Source organism: Drosophila sulfurigaster, chromosome 3 (assembly GCF_023558435.1).
Source record: "Drosophila sulfurigaster albostrigata strain 15112-1811.04 chromosome 3, ASM2355843v2, whole genome shotgun sequence".
Taxonomy (NCBI): domain Eukaryota; kingdom Metazoa; phylum Arthropoda; class Insecta; order Diptera; family Drosophilidae; genus Drosophila; species Drosophila sulfurigaster.
The window spans coordinates 52452519-52477891 of record NC_084883.1 but is presented as its reverse complement, the minus strand read 5'-3'; the positions used below and the strand labels follow the sequence as shown (position 1 = coordinate 52477891).

At 34.1% G+C, this 25373-nt stretch overlaps 2 protein-coding genes and 1 long non-coding RNA gene across 22 annotated transcripts in view; 2 read left to right on the top strand and 1 right to left on the bottom strand.

Annotated features, from left to right (window-relative positions):
- The window catches only part of LOC133840895 (serine-rich adhesin for platelets), a 41187-nt gene extending 29860 nt beyond the window's left edge, over positions 1 to 11327 (bottom strand). For 4 of the 13 annotated variants that reach the window (XM_062273064.1, XM_062273065.1, XM_062273068.1 and 1 more), the window contains exon 1: positions 11010 to 11327. The gene's annotated coding sequence lies outside the window, so the exon portion shown is untranslated. The remainder of the gene's footprint in view (positions 1 to 11009) is intronic. The other 9 variants (XM_062273056.1, XM_062273057.1, XM_062273055.1 and 6 more) reach the window with 4 other exon arrangements.
- LOC133844842 (uncharacterized) lies at positions 5767 to 6779 on the top strand. Its single transcript, XR_009894639.1, has 2 exons — positions 5767 to 6516; positions 6577 to 6779. It is a non-coding gene; the product is annotated as an uncharacterized LOC133844842 (long non-coding RNA).
- Positions 11328 to 14837: 3510 nt separating the features above from the next.
- The window catches only part of LOC133840817 (anion exchange protein 3), a 36866-nt gene continuing 26330 nt past the window's right edge, over positions 14838 to 25373 (top strand). For 2 of the 8 annotated variants that reach the window (XM_062272903.1, XM_062272900.1), the window contains exon 1: positions 14838 to 15510. The gene's annotated coding sequence lies outside the window, so the exon portion shown is untranslated. Of the gene's footprint in view, positions 15511 to 24714; positions 24872 to 25373 lie in introns of those variants that run through there. The other 6 variants (XM_062272905.1, XM_062272904.1, XM_062272908.1 and 3 more) reach the window with 4 other exon arrangements.

Below are 25373 nucleotides of genomic sequence, written 5' to 3'. Positions count from 1 at the left end.
AAATTTTATTAATTAAATTGAAAAAAAAAAAAATATTTAAAAATCAATGAGCTTTCATTTAGGTATTAGGTATTATTAATGAAATAGATTTTCTTTTCACTTTTGATATCACATATACAAAATTCAATCCAAATTGCCAAAAACAATGGAAAAACTTTTCCATAACCAATACAATAAATATAATATATACTTTGACTTCACAGTGCTGATAAACTAAAGGCAAACAAACTGACAGACCAGTATTTTTCGGTAACATTAAAAAATCCCTCAACGGGCTTTTTTATAAAACGTATAGTGAAATTTTTATATGATGTGTGATATCAATAATTTTCACATTTTCATGAAAAATATTCACTTGAATAAAATTCTCAAACAGTATGTAGAACTTTATGTGCTTGTTAACCTAAAAAATTGTTTATTACGAAAAATATGTTGAATCAATTTCAACAAGTAAGAAATCTACTTCGAGTGTGGTCGACTTTGAGACTATTGATTTTGAATAAAAGTATAAGAATGAGATATTATTTTTAAAATATACTAAATTATTCAACTGCAAATATACAAAAATATACTAGGATCTATATTGAGTATATTGACATAGTACTACTTTGAAAATATACTAGAGAGTGCAAAATATTCCACATTGCCAGCTAAAGTTAGTAACTTTCCATACAAAAGTATTTCTTATATAATGTATACCACTTTTTACAGTCGGTAGCGGGTATAAAAATATATGTAATTACTATTATTTACAAACTTTTTATTGATTGCCAAATAAAGTATTGAAGCTACCATAGTTATAATAAAAATTTAACCTGTGAAATCTCAAAATTTGCATTTACATACATTATATTTTAGTTATTATTGAATGTGCTAAGAATTTATAGCTTTCAAGTTACTCTCACCATATATTTTTATGGTTGTTCAGGGAATAATTTTAAAGAAAAATGTATATAATTTAAGTGTCAAACGAAGAAGTTTAAATCCCGAAAGTTTAAATCAAAATTCTTCGAGATTAAGAAGTTGACATGGGCAGACAGAAGGAAAGACAGATTAAATTAATAAATCTCTAATTAATTATGCTTTGTTAAAGGGTATGAAAAAAGTAGAAGAGAGAGAGAGAGAGAAAGTAGGAGTAAAAGTAAATAGTAGAAAAAGAGACAGCAATAGTAGAAACTAAATTAAATAATAGAAGCTGCAACACGAACAACTGAAAACCTAAAAGGATAGCAGCAGAGGAAAACAGGAGTTGAACAGGAGCAGAAGCTGCAGCAGCAGCAGTTGATGAGTAAGCCGCAAATAGCAAACTGCAAACAGTTAATGCGAGCACTCATTGCAGCATAAATGCGCTTAAAGCTGCCCAACAATACAAAAATACTAAATACACAAGAGCAAAAAGAGAAAAAAAAAGAGGAAAAATGGGAAAAACAAGAACAACAAGAGCAATGCAAGCGGAGCCACTGGGCCAAAAAGTGTTGGCCAAAAGCCGAAAGCCGAAAAACGTTGCGTGGTTAAAAGCAATTGCATTTTGGTAATTGAACAAGTCAACGCTTAATTATTGTACAACACTGCAAAGAGGCAACCATAACTGTCTGTTTGAGTAGCATGCGGGGAGGGTGAAGAGAGAGGGGAGTGGCGAGTGAGGAGGGGGGACTGCTGCCAGTCGAACGAATTCTCTTTTATTCATGAGCGGGAAAAACATTTCCATGGCGCTGCAGAAAATGTGCAAAAATGAGCAATTGCTTTTGTAAACGTTTGTTGTTCTTTTCGTTCTGTTTGCATTGTTATTGCTGTTGCCAATGCTGTGGTTGTTGCTGCCGCTGTTGCTGCCACTGTTGTTGTTGTTGTTGTTGCGCATGTTGTGGTCTTTGCTGGCTGCCATTATACCCAATGCGGCGCTCGTAAAACGGGGGGTTTCACCTCCAGCCGGCGGCAGGTGATAAATAAAATAAATTGACAACCAAATGAGACGAAGAAGCCAACAAACACACACACACACACACACAGGGGAAAGAGCAGTAATTAAAGTGACCATGGAGCACAATTTCGGAGAATAAATGTCATTTAAATTGAATGTAAATCTCTTGAACGCTGATTACTTCAGCTGCTTAAAGTGCCAACGCGAAAGAAAACGACATCATTAAACCGAATAATGCTCTATTTTAACGAATTAAAATTCATTATGAACCATTTCAAACAATGCAGATAGTCATAAGTATTTCAAAAAGCTTAAGCTGCATTTGCTAGCGGTGTTTAAACAAAAAGAAATATTAATTAAATTGGGTGAAAAAAAGATAAACCTTTTTTATGATAGGCAAAGTAAGTTAAAAGAAATGAAAAGTAAGTTAATATATAATATTACAAAATCTGTAAGACTAAAGTGAGCGAGAGAAATTTCAATTGATAAATAGTCATTTACAATAACGATTACAAACTGCAGAAAAACTTAGTTTTTACGCTAACAAAATAAACTATTATAAAGAAATGTGAATTAGTTGCAAAAAGCATACAAATAATAAACTTATGCAAAGTCAATTACAAGAATTTGTTGAGAAAATTAAACAGAATACATAAAACACAGTTTACATAAAAAGAATGAAATTTCAATTGAAGGGAAGTTATTTAAATTTCAAATAACGATAACAACAAAAACAAAAAAAAAAACAATGAAATCTTATTGATAATCAGAAAAAATAAATGAAATTAAATGAAATGAAATCAAAAGCATTGAAAAGCACAAGGCATAACTTAAATAAACAAGATTGAGTTCCAATTGAAGGGAAGTAATTTCAATTTAGTCTTTATGTAAATTAAAGATTCTGAAAAAGGTCAACAATTTATGAAGGTCAATCTTATAGCCAGAGCTAATTATAATTATGAAAGAGTAGAATTAAAATACAGAAATAATAATTATGAAAATTCAGCTAAGCTAAGATTATTTTATGAAGGTGACGAAGACTGTGTAACCTTCATGGTTACACCTTAATAAACTTAGTGAACGGAACTTTCATTAAATTTTGAAAAGCATCTTAGTTACCATATATATAAAAACTTAAGCAAAAGTTAAAAGTTAAGCATGGAAGACACTTTGAAATAAGAGTTTTAAAAAATATTAAGCAATTCTCATAACTGTTTAACAAGGTTGTTAGTTAAAATAAACAATAAAAACTTTGTATGAAATATCAGTAAAATAATGATCATAAAATTGTAGGTTTTAATAAAGCTGACTGAGGAAAAGAAGAAGTAGAAGTAAGTAAACGGATTTTGGATAGTAAAAAAACGCAGCAGATTAAGTCGATTAATCTCGAATATCCAAAAGAGTCTTGAGGCATTCATCAGATTTTGTATTACCAAAAAAAGGGAGGCTTTTAAGTCATTTGAATTATGGTTGCCAATTGGCAATAAACATATGATTTTAATTCATTCTTGGGTACTCATTGGAAGGATCTCATATATTGTCATTTATTTAAATAATACTTTTGTATGGTTAAAAACGCCTACTGCAATAGGAACTTAACTGCATTGGCTGACAATAGTATATTTGATAATCTATGCTATATTTTGAATGTATTACTATATTAAAATACCCAAAATAACCGGTAAGATTGGAATATATTGTCATTTCATTTAATAATTGGCCAGCAGGAATAATGAATATCATCGAGTCTACTTCTTCTACAAATAAACCAAAAATATAGCGTTATATTTGGTATACTTTTGGTATATTTGTAGATTAAGTAGACTCAAATATATTCAATATTCCTGCTGGCCTATTATTAAATTAAATTGTCATTTATATACTATATATTCCAATATTACTTGAGCAGCATGAATAATTTATATATTCACAATACAGGATATCTTTCAGTCAACTTCAATGTGAAGCACTTTTTGTTGTGAGTGCTCTTGATACGCTTTAATTGACGGCTCATTTCGCCTTATGTCATTCACACGCACAAGCACACACTGGGACACACACACACATACACACACACATACGTACAGTAGTCACACGTTGGCACAACAATGGTGCAAATGTATTGCTTAAAGCATCGAAGCGTCGAGAGGCTGTGAGTAAAAGTGAGTTCACTTTAAGTTTTCAGTGAACTAGTTAAAAAACTGATCTGTTTCCGTTATTGTGCAACTTTGACTATAAATGGAGAATAGCCCCGAAAAGCCAGGCAAACACACACACACACACACCGCACACACACACACGCAGGCAGGCAGCATAAACAACAACAAAGTCGAACAGTTGATAGGTTTTTGTGCCGCCGCCGCTTGGGGACTTCCATCGGACTCGCTCCTGAGCCACCTCTCAACCCCCCTCCCCTCCCCGCTGCTGGACAAAGCAAACGCCCCCGCGCTCTGTTCGCACTATTGGCCATAAATCAATTTTTCAAAAATGACACTGGGAAATGGAAAAAAGTAAGCTCAAAGCTGTGCGAATATTGAAAGCTGCCGAAGCACCGCTCTCTCTCATCATCGCAGCAACAATAATAGCAACAATAACAACAAGTAAGAAAACAAGAGTAGAGTATGCGCGACTTTGATATACCGCTACCCATTGGCCATAATAGCTAAATAGTGTTGTATTACTCTTGAAATATACCTAATCAGTATACCCAAAATATACTAAAATATATATACAACAAAAGTATTAAAAATATACCAACATATTTGTTTGGTACATCAGCATACTATTTCGTTTAAAATATACAGTAGAATACAAAAGATATCAGAATGTCAATATACCAAAAAATACTCTATACTAAGTTGATACCAGATACCAGATTATCAATACACCAAAAAATTACAAGAATATACCGTATTGTTTGTTTGGTATTAAGTTAAATACAAAATAATACAAAAGATTCCAGGTTGTCAAATACTACCAAAGACATTGTTGGTATATCCATATACTATTACGTACCGTAGAATACATAAAAACCAGATTACAAATATATAAATCAAATATACCGAAGATACCAGATTATCAATTTAAAAAATACAAAAATATACCGAAGATACCAGGTTGTCAATATACCAAAACAATTAAAAAAAATACTGAAGTTTTTGTTTGGCATATCTATATACCTTTATCCTCAAAATATACCAAAAAAATACTGAAATATGCCGAAAACATATTTTGGTATTTTAATATACTACAAAGTACAAAATATACCGTAGAATGCAAAAGATACCAGGTTGTCAATACATTAGCAAATACTTATATACCAAAAATACCAAAATTTTTGTTGGTATATCGATATACTAAAACGTACAAAATTTACCGTATAATATATAAGAAGCAAGATTACCAATACATAAAAAGTACTAAAATATATAGAAAATACCAAATTATTAATTTGTCAATATACCAAAATAATACAAAAATATACTGAATTTATTGTTTGGCATATCGATATACCATTAAGATCCAAATATACCGTAGAATGCAAAAGATACCAGATTGTCAATTGACCGATAAAGACCCAATTGAATAACTTTTAAAATTAGTATCTGATCGCAACCAAATTTCCTGTGGTCACAAAGTTATAATACTCTTCTGCCCTATTGATAGCGGGTATAACAACAACAACAATAACGACATGAACTAGAGCTGTATCTACTCCTGCAATGCTATCCATATGTGCAACTATGTGTGTGTGGAGAGAACCCGGCGACAAACTCATCGCATAAAAAATGTATATTTTTACTTGAATTTTGTATTTCTTTTTAGTATTTTTATTTCACTTTTTTTTTCTTTTTTTTGGTTGTTTGCTGCTTTTGCTGTTGCTCTGCAAAGATTTGCAGCTGGCGTTGAAAGTTTTGTCGACGGGTTTTGTCATCATAAATTTTAATATTTTTTTCATTCCTTTGCTTGTCTGTTTTTTTTTTCGTTTGTTTGTACGTTTTTTCGTTGTCTTTTCGGACGCTTGCAGTACAATGAAAGCCTTTTTCCTTTTTGCAACCCAGAAATGTGAAAATGAGCACGTTAATAGTGGAAAATGCAGTTGAGACCGCAGCCAAAGCCACAGCCAAAGAAGTCGGCTGAAGGCGCAAGGCTTGCGGCACCAAAGTGGCAAAATGTGCGTCACACGCGGCGTATGCGCAATGCAACAGTACGAGCAAAGAAACTGTTCAGGGAAAAGAGAGAGAGAAGAGGGAGAGAAAGAGGAGAAGAGATGAATCCAGACGAGACGAGTGCTGAATGCATGCTGATGAGCGAGCATTCGAATGGAATATGAATGAGTATATCCAAGCGCATTGAATGCTATTGATAGACGCAATGAATCATCTTAATGTGTTCTTCTCTCTCTCTCGCAGCACAACTTCAAATGCAAATGCAAATGCAAAATCCGAAGTGCAACAACAACCACAACAAGGAAAAAATTCACTTGAAAATTGCCAAAAATTTGCTGTCAAGCGATTAAGTTTGAAACTGGGATTTATTTCTTCAAAACGAATATTTTATTTTGCGTGCAAGATTGATACAAATACAAACACAAAAACGTGTGTGTGTGAGTGTGATGAATGCTTATTGATTCGTATATTAAAGTCTAGTATCAATAGCTTTCACTTCTGTGTGCATATGTTTCATGCTCGAAGTTCACAAAGCAAGTGAAATGCTCTAGACTTTAGTTAACATCTAAAATGGATTTTAATGGAATGAAGAAGGAGAAACACTTAAAGTTTACTTTTCAATTAATGGAAAGCAAAAGAATTTCGAGTCCGATTCATTTGTTGATGTGATTAAGTAAAGGATTATAAATATTGCATTTAACTTTAAGTACCGATTTCTTTAGAGTGTGTGTGCAATTTAGCTATTGGCATTAATATGCAGTGTATTACTTTGATGAAGTTGATGATGAGAATGATCCAATTATACGGAACAGATAAAAATTGTAGAAGTTATTTTTGAAATACTTTTTTATGGCAAAAACGACCACTACATTAGTAATTTAGCTGCATTGCCCGACTGATATATTGATATATATTTAGTACTCTGTGGTATATTTAATTTGGAGTACCATATCAATAAAGCCTACGGTAACAATGTGATATATTTAATACAATGTGATATATTTAATACTCCTTGAAATATTTTAAATGTAGAACTAAATCAATATAGCCAATAATAGCCCCTTTTATTTTTAGTATTTTTGTACTATAATGATTTGGTATATTTTAAGAATATTGTCGCAGTATTTTCCTTTTATTCGCAGCGATTACCTTCTTAATTATCTTAAATTCAAACTCACTCGACCGTAGTTTTCTTACTTCTTCTAATTTGCTTCCAATTTTTTGTAATAATAAAAAAACAAATATTATTTTTTCTGTATTTCTTCTAATCTGAAATAAATTGGTTTATCTTTCAATAGACAGAGATTCAAAAATTAATCTCTTTATTTTAATTTAATAATGAATAAAGTTGATATTGAATTGACAATTAAAAAAAAAACTTCGTTATTTATTTATTGAAATATGTACATTTTATAATATGAACATATTTAATTTTAAAAAATTCTACAATTCTAAAATTCTAATTAAAGGAATTTATAAACTTTTTGTGGCTGATAAAATAGTTTTTTTTTAAAGTTGCGAAACTATTTGCTAAAGATAAACAATATTTAACAATCTAAGCTGCTTTTCTACTTTCAGCACCTTTTTAGCTTTCGGTATTATAGTTTTATGCTGATGGCTTAAAATTATACATTAAATACAAACTACATTATTTTAATTCCAAGTAAAGTTAGCACAACCTTCATTTACTTGTTTTCAGCTTTGGCTTTATTCGTTTTATCTGTTTTCTCCCATTTTGATGTTCATAAATTTTGCATAAAATCCCAACAATATTTTACAATCTCACCTGCTCTTCTAACTCCACTATTTCATCTTCTATTTCATTCAGTTGTAGCTTTATTATGTATCTCTTTTACTTCCATGTTGAGGTAATAACAAAATGCATTAAATCTAAAACAATACTTAACAATTTCAAAAGTTCTTCTACCTCAACTACTTCATCTTTTATTTCATTCAGTTGTAGTTGCTTTACTTCGATGTTAAAGTTATAAAATAATGCATTAAGTACAAACAATATTTAACAATCCACTGCTATTATTATTTCCAGTTTTATACCTTGCAAAAGTTATAAAACTCTAAACAATATTCTGCAGCTAAAAATACTCTTTTACCTCCACAACGTAACAACAAACTAACTCATTTTTATTTCCTTCAGTTGTAACTTTATTATGTATCTGTTTTAATGAACCACTTGCCAGTTAATCTGCTTGAACAGAACTGTTTGAAACTGAAGTCTGTCCACTAATAGTTCGGCATTAAGACAAAAGCTTCTGCTCATGCTTATTTAAGCTCGAATTTTCAACAAATTTGCGCCTCAGCTACAAAATTGGCATAATTATGATTGTGGCTTTTGGCTAGAATAATAATAATAAATACATCTGTTGATGATGAACTCACTGGCAATTACTCAAAGAGCAACTCTTAATAATCAGTTGGCAATTTTATTTTACTTTAGAGTGCAGCAGATGTTTTGCTTGGATTTATGCGGCCGAATGAACCTAATAACAATATTTACGTATTCGGGTGTCGAGTGAACTTCCTAGAGCTCAAAATTAATAGCAACTCAGATTGCATTTGCATGCTGTGAATAACTGATTTCGTATTTCGTATATTCATATTTCGAATATGCTCTAAAACTGATGTAAAGCAAAAGCACTCAAGGCAAAGACGAGACCTTTTTGGTATTACAATTACGTATACTTAATTATTACCTGCACTTTATTGTTGTTGCTCTTGCTTGGACTTATGCTAAAGGCTGTGCAAGTGTGTGTGTGTGTTTATTTGTGTGTGTGTTTACGACTCGCCAACGGAGCGTGCAAACTACACGCAATTGACAGACTCGTAATCAAGCCGCATAATTGCAAATTGTTGCTGTTGTCGACTCGAGTCGACTCGAGTGGAATCGAGTCTTTTGAAGCCCACGAACTGGAGACGCTTTACTCTGTACGCTCTACGCTGGCATGTTTGCCAATTTGCGTACTTTGAAAATTCTTTGTATACACAACAGTCAGCCATATAAGTATATGTCTGTGTACACAATAATTACGCAATTGCCACTGTCAATGCTTCCCCCACACTTTCCCTTTTTCCATACCCGCTCCCCATAACAATCTGGTATATTTTGGTACTCTATGGTATATGTTGAATGTAGAACTCTAATAATATATCAAATATAGCATATGGTATATTTCAGTATTTTATGATATATTAATTTTAGTTGCTGCGGGAAACAATCTGGTATATTTTAATACTTTATGGTATATTTTGTGTGTGGTAGTATATCAACATACCAAATATAGCATTTGGTATATTTGAACACTAATAATATATCAAATATAGCGTGTGGTATATTTCAGTATTTTACGATATATTAATTTTAGTTGCTGCGGTTAACAATCTGGTATAATTTAGTACTTTATGGTATATTTTGTATGCAGTAGTATATCAGCATACCAAATATAGCATTTGGTATATTTCAGTATTTTTCTGGTATATTAATCTTAGTTGATTTGTCTAACAATCTGGTATATTTCAGTAGTCTATGGTATATTTGAATGTGGTACCATAACAATATACCAAATAACACCTTTGGTATATTTTTGTGTTTTTGCGGTATAATAATCTCAGTTGCGTTGGCTAACAGTCTGGTATATTTAAATACTTTAAGGTATATTTTGAATGTAGATCTCTAATAATATACCAAATATAACATTCGGTATATTCTAGTATTTTTGCGGTATATTAATAATAGTTGCATTGGCTAAAAGTCTTGAATAATTTAATACTCTATTATATTATGAATCTAGTACTATATAAATATACCGAATATAGCATTCGGTATATTTTAATACTTTTGCGGTATATTAATAATAGTTGCATTGGCCAAAAATCTTGAATATTTTAGTACTCTATGGTATATTACGAATGTAGTACTATGTATATCTATATACCAAATATAGCATTCGGTACATTTTAATACTTTTGCGGTATATTAATCTTAGTTGCTTTGGCTAACAATCTGGTATATTTTAGTTTTCTATAGCATATTTCGAATGTAGTTCTATATCAATATACCAAATACAGCCTTCAGTATATTTTAGTGTTTTAGTAAATCTAGGTATCTCACAGTCGAACACACTAAACATTCGCTTTCGTGTTTTCCCTAGAGTTTAAAGTTGTAAATATTTGTTGAATTTCATTTAAAATAAAACAGAGAGTAAAGCCCAAAGTTCCTAATGCGCTCAACAAAAGCCTTTAACGCCATGGCAACAGTGGGTGTCGTCAGTACGGCTGCGGCTAAAAGCGGAAACCAATCCGGCAATATACTCGTATATACTAACAATTTCATGATTTATCAGACAGTCGAAATCATAATTAACCGACAGGGCAAAATGCTTGATTGATTGCATAACTTCATGCTATCTAAATTTGCATATGCGAGTGTGTGTGTCTGTGTGTGCATACTTATGCCAACAACTGTGTTGTGTGCTGCACATGCTGCGTATGCTTAATATTAAATGCCGGCTTCGCATTCTTATTTGAAACAATTGGACTAATGTTGCTCCAACTTCAGGTAAGCGGCTTAAGCATTTTGCCAGCGCCTTTTCCAAATGCAAATTCCGCCGCACAACTGTAATTGTAGTTGTGTGTTCAGTGTTCGGTGTTCGGTGAGCGGCTGTCAGATATTTAATATGCATAACTGTGTCTGCTGCCGTGTTGCCAACTCTCAACTGTGTGTTGCATGCGTCAACTGAAGCGCAAAACTCGAACCCAGCGCCGCAAAGAAATCGACACTAACAACTAGCTAGACTTTGATATATATAATATATATGTATCTGAATCGTACGTGTGATCTAGTTCTCTTATTTTGTTTTTTTGTTTTTTGGTGGCACATGCAAATCACTGGCAAAGCCAAAACTCACCTTTGGCAGCGTTTCGCTTATCTTATCGCAAATTCTTGTTTTATTTGTCTAGTTGTTTATGGCTGCTGTTGTTGTTGTAGTTGTCGTTGTTTTGTTGTTGTTGGTGTTTTATTACTCTGCAGTTGTTTTTGTTGCTGTTGCTCTGGCGTAATTAGTTATTAATTTCTTGCTTGCTTTGTCACTTCACTTGCAACTGGTAACTTTGAATTTTTCATTCACTCGTGACCTTGCTTTACAGTCGACAGTTTGATCATTTTTTTTTCAACTGCGTCGCGTCATATTTGTTATTATTATTAGCCAAAAGCGTCAACGGCAACTGACTGTGGGCTACGCACAAAGCGAGCACCTTAGAATCGCCAACGCCAACGATCGAAGCCATGATACAATAACACAAGGTAGTCTCGTCGTGTGCCTTTTCGTTCGGCTTCGAGCCGTTATCGCTCAGTGCGCTCGTGCTTGTTGAAGGGAAAGGTTGTATGCGGACGATCTTTTCTCTAAATATTAACCCTTGCGCAAGGCAAAAATGTCAGATTGCAATTATATTATATATATATTTGAACTTTATGATAGAATTAAAAACATGAACAAAATAATTAGTAATCAAAAAACAAAAATAACGATTACTATCAATTTCTAAACTGTAAAAAATTAAATTATAAAAACATTTCAACTCTTTTTAATACAGTGGAACAATTAAACCATATGCGCCATTTAAGGGTTAATCACAAAGCTCTACTGTCGATTCTTTCGCACTCACTAGGCGCAGTCGTTTCACTCGCACTTATGTATGGTATAGATAACGGATAGCTTTTGCCGACGAGACTACCTTGTGTTATTGTATCATGATCGAAGCGATCGCAGCGAGCGAGCTTTTGAGCAGGTGATTGAAGCTTTCTCTCTCTCACTCTCTCTCTTTTTGACTCTCCCGTTGAGCTTTTCTTTAACTAAAGCTAATGCTACTGTTTATGACAGTGTGTGAGAAAAGTGTGCACACACATTTGCATAGATCAAAGACAAAAGCCAAAGCCAAAGCCAAAGCTTTTCATTAAGCAAAGCTGATAATGCTGCTGTTTATGACAGTCGCTATGAAAAGTTAACACCCCTCACTCACACACACACGCACACATTCATCAATATGCATAACTGTTGCCAGCTATTAAAAAGCACTTGCTTATCGCAGCGATGGCAAACCGAAATGAAATTCAACACGATGAACTCCGATGGCAGATGGAAGATGGAGAGAGAAGAAGAAGGTGCTAAAAACCAAACCCAACTCAAAAGAACTGTAAAATGATGGCAGGTAGGTAAGAGAGTGTAAGGGAAGGAGGAGGTAGAGTTACCCTTGGCAGAGCGTCAAGTGCCATAAAAAGCAACACTTGCAACCCAAAAACTAAAGTGCAGAGTCCTTGCCATGTGGGGCCATCTCGTTGTTGCCATGTTGTTGCCACCCATTTGGCCATGCGCTCATCTTTCAAAGGCGTCGTGTTGCGTAAGTGTTAGTGTTTGCTGTTATTGCTCTAGACACACACACGCACACATACACACATATAGAGACACACGTAGAACTAGAGAGAAAGAAACACAAAAGAAAACATTTACAAAACTTCCATTTCCGTTTTATATGGGCTCGCTGGGGTAGTCCCTGCACCCCTCCCCCCTCTTGCCCACCAACAGACTCTACCTATAAATGACAGTGCCAGGGTTGCCATCAAACCTCCTCCGTCTCCTTCTTCTTCTTTTGCCAGCGCAGCATCAGCCATGCGGGGAAATTGAAAAAAGATAGTTGCACATAGTTAGATGAACCAAATGGCGATCCCTTTACCCCAACTCCCTCCTCCTTTAGTAGACTGGCTGCCAAGTTGGCGGAAAAAAAAGGGCAACAAAAGGCAAACGGTTGGGAAAAGAAAAATTCTGTTTAGGCGACGGAAGTGCGCATTGTACAAGTTTTGCAGGTAAATCAAATGATAAAATGAAGTTGTAGTCCTTTAGTGTCCTCCTAACAACAACAGCAGCGCACACAAATGGCCAACACAACAGCCAACAGCCAAGAGCCAAACAGCAGCAGCAGCCGAGGCAGCAGTCGCAACATCGGCAGCAACAGCAACAGGAGCTAAAGAGCCTTGGGACAAAAGTGCGTGGAAAGCTTTTCACCACACGCCTGCAGCTTTCACTCAAAAAGCTGCATTTCGTGTGGCTTTTTGTTATCAGCATTGCATTGTGTGTGTGTTGTGTGTATTGACGACACCCACAGTATTTTTGCTCACATACTTTTAGGCTGCTGCAGTTATTAAAAAATCGTTGCATACTTTCAGGCGGGCAGCTAATTAACCTTTATGCCTGCCCCCGCTAAGCAACCAGCCTAATTAGCCCTTGGGCGTTGCGTTCGTTTGCTTCGTCTTTTGCCGTGACTAATTGACTTTTTTTTCGCTTATCAATTAATAGAATTTTAATTGGTTGAATAAGTGTGTTTAGCGCGTAAATACCCAAATCTTATGTACTTACTTATTGTGTACATAAAGTTAACTAAATGTTTTTATGCGACGTCGTCTCAAATTTTTCCTTCTATCACACACAAATTAACGTTCGATCAAAATAGTTGTCATATTCAATCAATGAAAATATTTCGCTAGCTTTTCAATTTCGTATGCAGATTTAGCGGCAATTATCGGCCAGTTACAAATTGTTATCGCCAACAGGCGACACAAAGGAATTTGACCTGATATCATAATGAATGGCTTTGACGTCATCAAATCAAATTCAGATAATCGGAAAATGTATACTTGGGTTAAGTTTCGACAGATTTCTGGAAATTTTTACTATGGTTTCTTTTTTTTCTGACACTTTTTTTTATCAGCTCAGACGTGGGAATACACCAGCAAGTTGTTGTATTATTATGTTATAAGCAATTAATTGTTGACATATTTGTTTGGAAATAAAATGGCACTCGAAATAACAGCACATTTATACGGCGGCAAAATGTTGTGCCGGTCTGGCACACAACTTCACACCTTTTTCAATCGCGAGCAAGCAAATCAATCAATTAGAGCTTCCAAATCAGCCAATTCACATGTCGTCAATTGATTCACAAGCATATCTTGGGATCTTCATTCTGTTTTATGATTAAACGTGATTTTCGTTGCTATTAATAGATCAGCGAATTTTCGGGCCATTTTTTTGTTTAACACGTCTTGCACCTGCTATTGTTGTTGTTGTAACATGCAACATATCCTCGTCAAGAGGAGTAAGCAGCAATCACAGCTACATTAATGCGTAATGCCTTTTGCAAGAGAGCGAACAGAAAGACAGAGAGTGAGAGAGGCAGATAAGACGAGAGCGCAAGAGCCGATCACTAAACGAGGGTGGCTCTTGCCCAGTAACGAGCGCTCATCCATGCTCACGTGCTCTCCGTAATAGTGGCTGCTTATTTTACATACCCTGTATTTACAAAACTCAACGGGGGTTAGCTATGCTGACAGTCCTTATCAGCTGTCGCTGTAAGTGTTTGTGAGTTAATTTATAAATACAATTTATTTAATATATACAATATAATACAATATTCTTTAGTTTAAGTATTTATCAACAAATTCATATTTATATCAAGTAAGTAGTGAGCAAACACATTACAGGGTAGTTTTGCAGCTGCGCCTGCTTGGCTGGACAAACATATTTTTATGTTTTGCTCTCTCTCGCTGCCTTCCAAAACGCGTTGTTGTTGTTGTTGCTCTTGCTGCTGTCTGGCCATTTGCTGCTGCTGCTGTTGTTGTTGTTGTTGCTGTTTGCTGCCGCTCTCTGTGCTTAAAAACGTGCTGCCCCAGGAACAGTAAATCATTACGCTGAGAAACGTGCAGCCGCAAACACAATCGACGCGATCGCCTGAGAGCAACCAAAACGTCAAGTTCAAGTTTGTTTAACGACGCGCGCGCGCGTCTCTCTTATTGCTATCGAAAGTCCTAAAAAAGAATACGCAAGAAATCATTAAAAATAAAAACAATTCATATTTCTAATAAAAACGTCACAGTTTTGTACACGGTTTTATCTTTGTCAGTGCTGTTGTTGTTGGTGGTGTTCAACTTCTGCCATTTTGTGTGGTGTTCGAGTATTTCGCCATTCCCGGTGCCGCGACATCTCCGATCTCCGATCGCCGTTGTATTTCATTATATTATTTTGTTGTTGGTTTGTCGTCTGCCAGTTTTGTTTTTATCGACGCGTTTCTTTTTTGTACTCTCCGTGTGTGTGTGATTGTGTGTGACGTCTATCGCCTTGAAGAACCGCCTCCATCAAAACTATCAAACGTCGCGATTTTTTAGTTATTAAAAAACCGATTTGTTTATTGTCATTCACCGTGCCGCATCCCCTGTGATCTGTTGCACGCTAATCAATGAAGTTGTGCCACACACACGCACAAACAGTGGAAAATTTTCAGCTCTGAAGGAGAGAGAAACTGTAAATTTGGCGAAACCGACGACGCAACGCTGCGACGTAGGTAAAAGAGATCTTTAAAGTACGTGTCAATTATTATTATATTCATTTACGATTCCATGCGTCCGTCTGTCAGTTCTGTTCATCTCTTCTTTGGTCTGGGCTAATGTCTTTTTTATTATTGTTGTGTCTGCTATTTTTGTGCCATTTTTAAAATCTGAATATTTTCTCAACTTATCGCTGACTTTTCTGGCTCGGTCCCGGGCCCCCGAAATTACGCCAGTGACGACGCTGATCTTTTACTTTTGCCTGCCCCTTTTTCTTTCCCACAACACCTGCGTCTGTCGTTAACTGTGAAATTCGGAAACTCGTGCAGTGATCCAACGAAAAAGCAAAAAGTGTCAAATAGTAGACAAGCAATTTCGGGTACTTGAATGAGTGAAAAGTGGCGTAACAAATTGTGAATGATCGACGGCAGATACGCTGTAAAGCACTCGAGTGTTGGGAAAAATACTGAGCGAAGGCAAAAACATGTGTCACCCCGAAATAAAAATGCTGATAGATTGGCTGCTCACTGTCTGAACTGAATTATTGGGTCGAACAAAACAAAAACAACAAAATAGGAATAAATACAAAAAAATCAAATCAATCTCCCTGCCAAACAGAACTTGAAATTAACCAAAAACAAAAACGAAATGAGAAAAAAGAGCACGAAACAAAAACAAGAACTAATCAAGATCGCAAATGCAGCATGTGACTGACTCAGTGACTCTTCAGCTCCCGCTGACTTTAAACATCTCTCCATCTCCATCTCTATCTCTCTCTCGCTCACTCGCCCAGAGCTCGAGTTCTGACTCCAGACATTTGGCACTTTGCTTTTGAAACTGGTTCCGCATAGTTTTTGGGGCCCGGCTTCGGCTGTGGCTTCGTTCATTCACCATTCATTTTCCTTTGCTTCTGTTTTGTGTGCTCTTTGCATTTTTATTACATTCTTTTTGTTTCAAAGTAAACATAGTTTATGTTTGTTACTCGTTCTCTCCCTCTCCCAATCGTTCTCACTGTCTCGTTCTCAGTTGGCCTGGCGCTATGTTAAGCTCGTCTGCTTTTATGCAAACTACTGTTACTCGTACAATAACAATAACAAGCACAAGCACAACAAGAACAACAACAACTCTTTTGTGCCGCACGCGCGCCGGCAGCGCAGTCAATGTCTGCGGGGCTTTGTTATCAGAAGCGCCGTCAAGTTTTGTAGCGCTTTAAGCTTTCGTTCGCTACACGTGAAATTCGCGGCTTGCACTTTTTCTGTTATTGTTGTTCTTCTCTCGCTCACACTTCAGCGGCGGTTACACAGCTGTGTGAGTAATGGCTCAATAATTTGGCTGCCTCTCTCTTTGCTCCCCTTCCTCCTCTGCTTCAACCCTTTGGTAACTATCAACTCTGTCTCGCTCGCACTTGCACTTGCTAGCGACCCTTCTCTGACGATAAACGTACACAACACAACAATGGTAACTAGAATTTGTTTATCTTGACTTGTGTGTAGTTTTATTTTTTGTTCTTTTCTGATATTTAACCAAAATGTATCATGACGCTTAAAGTTGATTGTTGCCATTGTTGTTGTTATTGTTATTGTTGTTTTTGCAGTTTTGTTTACACAAGTTGCGGCGAACTCATGTTTTGTTTTTCAGACTAGTATTTATTGTTCCTGTGCACGGTTCACGGAATTTGCAGTGCCTGCAATTTAAAGTATGTGAGAGTATGTAATAACAAATGATACAAGAAAGTGAGGAAAGGGAGCGGAAGGGTGTACTGACTATAGAAAATACAATAAGTAGATGTGATTACACAAAAAAAAACCAAAACTCAAACACAATTGTTTACTTGTATGAGGCCCCTGACCTATCTTTCTAAAAATTGTAGAACCATTTGCATTTCAACAATGTGATATGCCTCCCTTTTTTTTCGGACTTGTCACTTTCGTATAATTTTATGACGCTTTCCTCAAATTACTTGATATGATATATCACTTGGCCAGCTACTTGTAGTATATACTGTCATATCATAATTGTGTTATTTATACTATTCTATCGTCTCAGCGCAATCATTTCGAAAATGGTCGAATAAGTCTGACATATTGAGTTTCTTTTTAATTGGCTGATAAGATATATGACTTGCTTATAAATAGATAGCCTTGCGTCGTCTAAACTTTCCAGTTAACCACAATAAAATATTGCTGGAAACACATAAAAAATGTCTCCTATATCGGACATTTTCTGGTTAAAAGTTCATTGCTACAATCTTTTAATAGTCATTGGTTCATTGTACTTTCTTTGGCTGATTAACCCTTTAAAATCCCCTTTTAGAACAGTGATTTTCCAGACATTCCTATTTATACAATAGGAATTAGTTTCGTCATGTATAGTATTGTATAATATAAAAGATCACGACTGCGAATTTGCTTATCTTAACGGAAGATGAAGAGGAAGACTCAGACAGAAAAAGAGCGTGAGAGAGGAAGAGAGAGAGAGAGAGAGAGAGATAGAGAGACCCCGTCTCGGGGGTTTCGAGAAGTACTTCGAATGTCGACGCATTGATCGTTGAGTCATTTGGTTATTAGTTGGTTCGCTTGGTTCCGACGATAGTCCAATTAGAGCTATATGTTTCAGCTCTTCTTCTTCTACTTCTATTCGCTCTCTTTGTTGTTGTAAGTTGTATTGTTTACAGTTGGGCTGTTTGTTCTATTGCAATTGGTTTTCCATTTCATGTGCTGTGTGTGGAAAATCATTGAAGCATTGAAGCGTTTCTAAATATTTTATGTTTGTTTTCCGTTGTTGTTTTATATTTTGTTTATTGTATTGAATTGTTGTTATTTGATCAGTGTGATTGTATGAGAGTGTGCATATGTGTGTGTGTTCTGCTTGCAATAGATTTTGAAGTGCTGTGAACCTTTACCCACATTCGCCTAACTGACCATAAATCCACTGAAGAGTGGGCGACACTCGAAGTGGATGTGGATGTGGGAAACTACTTTCGATGGCAAACAGTAAACGGGCTAGGTCAACAACAACAAATAAATTCAATTCTATTGCATAATTTATGGAACTAGTCTCGGGGAAGTGCGAGGGTTGACCCAACTGATATGAATAGTTCAATAGCTGAATATTAGAATGTAATAATAATTAAAAAGAAATAAAATACGAAGGTTCCAGATAGTGCACAATGATAAAATGTTATTATAATTATCCTATATCATTTAAATTGTTAATAAAAAGAACTAAACAAAAATCTCATATATTAAACTATGATAAAATGTTATTAAAATTCTTTAATATCTTTTTTTTTTAATTAAACACGTAAATATGAGATTCTAATTAAAAAGAACTAAGCTAGGAAGGTCACAGATATAAAACTATGCTATATTATCATGATTACTTTTAATAATTTTGTAAAAATTAAACAGTTTTTTATATTAGATTGGAATTCGAAAGAACTAAATTAGTAAAATTCCAAAATTTAAACTATTATTATATAATATTATTATTTTTTTTTATCTTTTTTATTTATACTTATAAATATGACAAATTTATCATATTTATTATTAGGTTGAAAATTTAAAAGAAATATTAGATTGTAATTCAAAAGAAACTAAACAATGAAAATGTGAGCATTAAATATCAACATGTTAAGATTACTTGTAAATTTCTATTGCACTATAGAAGTTTTTAGATAAAAGACGAGAAGTTATTCCGTACGTTCAAATATTATACATATTAATAAAATAGAGTTCAAAATAAACTAAACTAGGAAGATCCTAAATAGTCAAGTTTCTTATTAATACTTTTTAATTATTTTCTTTAAATTAATATACCATTTTACAAATATTTTCTATAAAACAAGTAGACAATTAAGTTTTATTGGATTATTTAATCAACAGATTTTAGGATCTTCCGAATGACGGACTTTCTATTATTATGTAATGTATCTTTTCGTTGAAATGCTTGTTAAATTTCTACACGAATTCTTCTAAAGAAGTTTATAGGAACATGCTGACAATTCATGAAAATACTTTGCAAACCTGTTAAGCAACCCTCGCAGCGTCGACCTTATTCTCGCAAGTTCTGTTGATATGACGAGCTGTCTGACGGGCCGCAGCAGCGAAAATGAAATTTCTTCTAATCTCGTTTTATGGGCAAGTGACAGATTTAGGGCCCCACTAAACCAATAACTCTCAAATTATTGAATATTATAATGCAGCACCGTCGTATATAATCGTACCACTCATAAATATATGGTCACACTTGAGTCTCCACTTTGAACGGCGCCCCTGGCTAGAGAGGTGGAAAGTTGAGTTATGTTTGGTATGACGAGTGTGCACTGTATATTTTAATAGTCAAGTGGGTTGAGGCCTTTGCGTTTTATGGTTTTTTATTGTTGCGTACAGGAAATACGCCTCGATTGCAGTGCACAACCCTCTCTATAAAGAAGAAAGAGAAAGAGAGCGAAAGAGAGAGGGAGAGTTGTTTCAAGTTCAATGTCAGTTGTTGCAGTTGCAGCTGCCTCAGCTAAAAACTGTTGCAATTTGTAAACCGGTTTCTTTGGGCCGCAGCTGGAGTTGGGTCATGATCAGTTGCAACTGCAACTGCCACTGCAACTAGCAATGTGGCAATGTGGAGTGGCAGCTGTTTAGAGTTATGAAATGTTTTACTTAGACGAGAACCGGCTTTTTTTCCTTCGTTTTTATCGATCGATAAAGCAGAGCACGTGATTTGATTCAAGATTTTGCGCTTTGATAAACTCGATTATTAACAACCATAAGCATTTATGATATTTATACAATGAGATGTGAATGGGTGTGTGTGTTTGCTATACTAGAAAGTATGTTTGATAATTTACGATCGCAGCCCATACATTACTGTCAATTGTTTAAATAAATTGTAAGCGCACGATAAGCGATCTCAATGGATGTGTCTTTTATTTTGTGTGTTTTGTGTTTTTTGTTTTATGGCACCCTTGTGATAAGAAGGCGCACAGACAGAAGACAGTTTGCCAAATTCGTATACAAACAATAATTTAAATCACAACTAAGTCAGGCACTCGAAACAAACGATCGATCGATCGATCGCTTTGCCTCGCGCTGTTCCGTCTGCTAATGAACCCATAAAATTGATCACCACGTTAATTTCCTTGCCTTTTCTTTGCTTTTACAGATCTGTTTTTGTTTTTCTTTGGTTTGCGAATTTATTTGCTTTTGCCTTAAGATATAACACCTTTACTTTATGGGGCCCCCTTCCCCGTATACTTCCTACTTTATTATACCCTATCCATAGGGCAAAAAAGTCTATTGCATTCGGGGCTTAGTTGCTTTGGCTAACAATCTAGTTTTCTTACTCTGTGGAATATTTTTAATGAATGTAGTACCATATCGATATACCATGTACAGCATTAGGTATATTTTAGTATTTTAGCGGAATATTAATTTGGTATATTTGTAGAATATTATTTAAAAACAGTAGTATTATACTAATGTAGCATATAAAACCTTAGGTATATTTCAGTAATTTTAATGTATACCAATTTGGTATATTTGTAGAATATGGTTTTATTGAATTTATTACTATATCGATATATTTCATATAATATATCTCTGTATATTTTGTATTTTTGCGGTATGTAAATTTGGTATATTTTTAGGATATGGTTATGTAAAATGTAATACATTATCAATATACATACATACATACATTATCAATAATCAATATAAAGCATTCCGCACATTTTAATATTTTTGCGATATACTCATTTGGTATATTTGTAGAATATAAGTTTAAAGAATGTAGTACTATATATATAGACTTCGGTACTTTTTAGTATGTTTGTGGTATATTTATTTGGTATATTCCTAGCATACAGTTTTATTCTGGTATATTGTACACTCTATGGTATATTTTAATTATTTTCTTATGTATGTCATGATACCATATAAAGCCATCGGTATAAATTAGTATGTTTGCGGTATATTAATTTTGTATATTCGTATGATATGATTAAATTGAATGTAGTACTATATCGATAATATCGATTCGATATACCTTATATAGTATTCGGTATAATTTGGTATTTTTGCGGTATATTAATATGGTTTGTTATTATACTGTAGTATATTCATATGAATGTAGTACTATATCCATATATAGCATTTGGTATAATTTAGTATTTTTGCGGTATATTAATTTGGTATATTTGATGATATGATTTTTATTGAATTTAGTACTATATCGATAATATCGATTCGATATACCATATACAGTATTCGGTATATTTTAGTATTTTTGTTGTATATTAATTTGGTATATTTGTAGTATATGGTTTTGTATGACTATATAATACTATATAAATATACTATATATAGTAATCGGTATTCTTTAGTATTTATGTGGTATATTAATTTGGTTTTTATTAAATGCAGTATATTAATGTGAATATAATACTATATCGATATACCATAGACAGCATTTCGTATATTTTAATATTTTTACAGGTATATTAATTCGGTATATTTTTAGAATACGATTTTATTGCAAATGGGTAGCAGGTATCTCACAGTCGAGCACACTCGATTCTTGCTTTCTTACTTGTTCTTCTGATAACACCATAAAAACGTGTAAATTTGTTTCGTTCCACTTGCTGCGCTGCTAGGAGTACGTGCCACAAGTCGAAGAGTCACGCGATTGCGCCTCGATCGCCTTGCGATTGTGTGAATTTATAAATAAACCAATTGAAAGTGTCGGCTGAGATTGATCGCGATTCAAAATGTGCGTATTCTTAGACTCATAAGTGGCCAATGATTGATTGACTTTAACTTAAAATATTTTAGATCGCCTTTCGCTTGACGAACTGACTTCATCACCATTATTATTGATAGGTTGACGCACGCCATGCCAATTCTAATCTGCAATACAATACTATGACAAGTATTGTTTTTCCCTCTTCTGTTTGACTCTTTTACAATTGGGGTTCCCATTGACGCTCCCAATTGATGCGCCATGGAGAGCACAAATAACTGTAGATAACACATATATTTTAATAAACAGATAAAATATTTGCCCAATGATTCAGCTAAACGTTCAACTAAATATAGGCGTCATGATTTATATAAAAATATTTACAATTGCGAGTGCTTTGAAGTAACCATTTATAGCATTAAAGAAAATTGATTACGTATTTGAATAAGTAAATTAATTATTAAATATTATTCACCTCCATTCGTTTACGTTTTTGTAAACAAACTTTTACTTAGTTCTAGTTAAAGCTCGAATTGCGGTTGTTATTATTAAATTTCTGAATTCTACCGCAGTTTATTATAAGACTGAAAAGCTTTAGTAAAGTGATCCCAAGAAATTAGCATTTTAAAGTAAGTGACGGTTGTGTGCAGACGAAAAGTGAACTTAATAAAAAAGTGAAGTTTATAAATTACTTAAAGGAAAAAACTGAAATCGAATGGTAAATTGATTTGATAAATATGTTCAATGAGTGCAAAGTTTAATGATTGAAACTAAAAATCGACAGGCAGATTGTTATCTTAAATTTATAAGTGCAATTTGTCAAGGAAGAAAGTGAAAACCCAAGAATAAACTTATCTGATATATGTACCTACATATGCAAGAATCTTTCCCAAAAACAAACGGTCAAAATTTCCGTGTAGTGTAGAGTATTAATATAATAATAATTTTGATATTTATTAATTGCGAAAATAAAAGAATTTGATTTCTAAAAAAGTTAAAATTTATTTGCTTATGTACTTGCTTTATAGATAGTTCAACTTTTCTGAATTATGTATACATAGCTTCTTATGTAAGTCAAATGATATAATCAACAAATAAATTGTGAAATTAATGTATAATTTTCCACAGTCTAATAAAATAAATCTTAGTCAGAAGTGAATGTTTAAAAAATAAAAGATAAAAAATTTGAAAGCAAATAAAATGTGCTTTGATTTATCTATTTGTAATGCTTAAAAGCTTATATTGTTAAAACTGAGAAAATATTAGTTATCCAAAATTCGTTTTTAAACAAAAATTGATTGATAATGATTAATTGTAATTTGAGAAAAGTAAACTGATTAAGTGATTCAACGAGCTTTAAAGCTATCTTAAGTCAACTCGCATTAAAGCTTTATTTCTTTCGTAAACTAATTTTAACTTCTACTTAAGCATATCAAAAGCTTTTATGAAGATTGAGTGAAATCGTGACAAAATACATAAAAGTCTTCTCTCTTGATATATTGACATTCATTTCAACTTAAGGGATCAGAAAAATATATATATATATAAAATATATATATAAAATACTATCAAAATCCTATATATTATATAATTTTCATATATGATAATATATATAGTATATTTTATATAATCCTAAAAAGAGACTGATAAAAAAAGTGTGATTCCGATAAAAAGATTGATTGAAAAAGTGTAAAACTTAATAGTCCAGAAAAAAAGACTGATTGCAAAAGTTTGATTAAAAATCAAAACAATTTAAGGAAATGTTAAAGAATTTGTGCAATTTGCATTGACATAACATTCTACATAATAGAGCTCAAGAGCCTAAAAGCTTTCCATACTTCTAACATATAGTATCAGACAGCGTAAGTCCGGAAATTTCTATATTTGCGCAATCTATCACGTTAGTTTATTAGTTAATAACTTGCTGCCAAATAATGGCACAGAGCTCGTAAGTAATGCAGTTCGAGGTGTATCGAGGTGTGTGTGAGTGTGTGTATGTGTGTGTGTGTGTGTGTGCGTGTGTGTGTGTGTGTGTGTGTCGAACGGCTCATGTTTAATCCAGGGCCAAACTAAAGACAAACACACGTCGAAATAGAGTCATCAATTTTATCGCAGTGCGAATCGAAGTGAATCGAATGGAGGTGGAAGAGGAAGTTTTGTTTATAACTAAGTCGCTGGCTGGTCTGGTCTGGTCACATTGCGCTTACATAATCGAAAGAAGAAGAAATAACTGCGACGAACCTGAAAATAAATACGTATGCTAGGCTATAGAAATAGGCCGTATCTAAGCACGAGACTCATGTCGGATTGTCTGCAACAACGACGACGACGACACTCGATACACTCGCGACTCATCCATTAACACCACACACCACACACTACGAATACTACGAAACTCAACGATTCGGGTGGGGAAAAATGTTCTGGGAAGCAGACATAAATCAGAGCTAACGCAGCGGCAACAGGTTCACATGGCTTTCGTTTGTCATTGAGCGTGCCTCGCGCTTTAAGTTTGTGTTTTATTCGCTCGTTTGCTCGCTCGCGTATCCTATAGATACTTGAACCTGTATCCTATAGATACTACCACGCGACTTCGTGTTTGATAATTCAATTTGTGGAAGGCACAAAACAAAACGAAACAAAACAAAACAAAGAACGCAAAAGGTGCCCATTAAATAATTTAGACGCCAGCCAACACGCAAAAAGTCCTTTGACTTGTGACACTCGAAATTCGAATTCGATACTCTCAAGACAGTCTGAATTGCAATTCCGAGTGTCGCGAGTCGCAAATTGTTAAAAAAGAAAACAAATATTAATAGAAATAGAAATGAGAAAATGGAAACGAAAATGAAAATGACTCCCAAAATGGCAAGTCAAATGCCAGTCATTAAGTGACGATCAGTGCTGTCTGGCATCATCATCATCGTCATCATCATCATTCAGCATTCAGTAGTGTCTTCAATATGTATTCAGAATTGAACAAGTGATATATAAAAGTCGCGTGCTTTCGACAATTCCCAGTTCTCAGCATTCAATTCCCCAAGTTGTGCGTGCGACAAACATTAAACATTTGACTTTAATTGAGTCGCATCGCACAATTTTATTGCTCAGTCTGAGACAATTGTGCTGCTTATTAATGAAATTGCCTTTTGAAGTGTATAACCTC